This window comes from Octopus bimaculoides, chromosome 23, assembly GCF_001194135.2.
Source record: "Octopus bimaculoides isolate UCB-OBI-ISO-001 chromosome 23, ASM119413v2, whole genome shotgun sequence".
Lineage (NCBI taxonomy): Eukaryota > Metazoa > Mollusca > Cephalopoda > Octopoda > Octopodidae > Octopus > Octopus bimaculoides.
Window position 1 is genome coordinate 8,110,048 of NC_069003.1, and position 2,140 is coordinate 8,112,187.

Here is a 2,140-nt window from a genome sequence, read left to right on the forward strand (position 1 = left end):
GTTGGGGAGGGGCAAATACAGACACACAAACATACACACACACACACATATATATATATATATATATATATATATATACGACGGGCTTCTTTCAGTTTCCGTCTACCAAATCCACTCACAAGTAGAAGACAGTTGCCCAAGGTGCCATGCAGTGGGACTGAACCCGGAACCATGTGGTTGGTAAGCAAGCTACTTACCACACAGTCACTCCTATCATTATTTATTTATTTATTTATTTATTTTGTTTTGATTCGGTCTGGAGCCAGTACTCTTTCATACCGCTGTTCGGCGTGTTTATTAAATCTGAACTCCAAGAGCTCCAGAGAATCAACGCTTACTAAGCACCGTTTCCGCAGCATGGAGTAAATAAGATGCTAGCGATTGAAGGGTATGGTTTGCTGTGTTTTATTATGGACCTCCTAATATAATTATTTTTAAAACTATTTTACAATATTTTGTTTTATTTTTTCGTGTTAACAAAGATAAAAAGCTTTCGCAAATGCCATTTGCATACATGGTGGAGGAATAGTTTTGACATGTGGATATCATTCTGAAAAATCTCATCCACTCAGCTGTGAATCAGCGTGGAATCGCCTTTATCAGACTGAGACAGGCAGGGTTGATAAGCCTTGACGAGAAGCCCGACTATTGCTGCACAAGGCACTATGAAGAGACTGTAGGTGGTCGGTTTGATAGGCTAAAAATAGAAGCCAAATCTTCCCCCGTTCACTCCTACATCGTCTTAGAAAAGGAAAGGATATACATTATATGATGTACTTCTAGGTACACTAGTTCAAAGAAAACATGTTTGAATATGAAAATATAGGCGCAGGAGTGGATGCGTGGTAAGAAGCTTGCTTCCCAACCACGTGGTTCCAAGTTCAGTCCCACTGCATGGCACCTTGGGCAAGTGTTTTCAACTATAGCCTCGGGCCGACTAAAACCTTGTGAGTGGATTTGGTAGACGGAAACTGAAAGAAGCCCGTCGTATATATACATGTATGTACGTGTGGGGGGGGGGTGTTTATGTCTGTGTTTGTCCCCCACCACCGCTTGACAACCGGTGTTGGTGTGTTTACGTCCCTGTGACTTAGCGGTTCGGTAAGAGAGACCGATAGAATAAGTACTAGGCTTACAAAGAACAAGTCCTGGGTTTGATTACTTCGACTAAAAGGAGATGTTCTAGCATGGGCGCAGTCAAACGAATGAAACAAGTAAAATAATAAAAGATATATATATATATATACACATATATATTTACGAGCGTTTTATGTATGTGTGTATATGTATACTCAAGCATGTATGTATACATATATTTGTGTGCGCGTATACGCTCTCATGCGTTTATATACATCCAACGGATTGCTTAGAATACAAATAGTTTCTCACACTTTGTATATAATAAAACTGGCGATGCCAAAACAAAACAAAAGAACAAAAGAAACAAAAAAAAACATTTAATGGAGATGATTTATAAGTAGGTACTGTAGAGACATGAAAATATGAAACCGTAACAGTGTTTCCTCTTTCAATGATACTGTCTCTGTCGAAAGAGAGATGCTCTAATGACACCCAACTCTCTCTCTCTCTCTCTCTCTCTCTCTCTCTCTCTCTCTCTCTGATGATGATGATGGTTATTGAGAGGATGATGGTGCTAACGGACGAGGTTTGAGGAGGCAAACAGAGGCACTTGTGATATTTGGTAAACTGATGATATCATATATCAGTGCCATTTAGATAAATAGGAAACGGGATTGGGTAGGCATATTGAAATAAGCGTATAATACATACTCTATAAATCATACGTGTGTGTGTGTGTGTGTATAAAATATTATATTATATATTTATGTACACGCGTACACACACACATATATATATGGGGTGGGGGCTGTACTATACAGACATAATTACACAAAGTATGTAGTCTTTATATACACAAACACATATACACACACACATGGCAACACAATTATTTATATACAAACAAATATAAATATGTATATATGCATAAAAAATACACATTAAACAGAGTTCCATATTTCAAATGAATGCACTCACACACACACACAAACACAAATATATATGGGTTTATATATATATATATATATATATATATATATATATATATATATATATATAT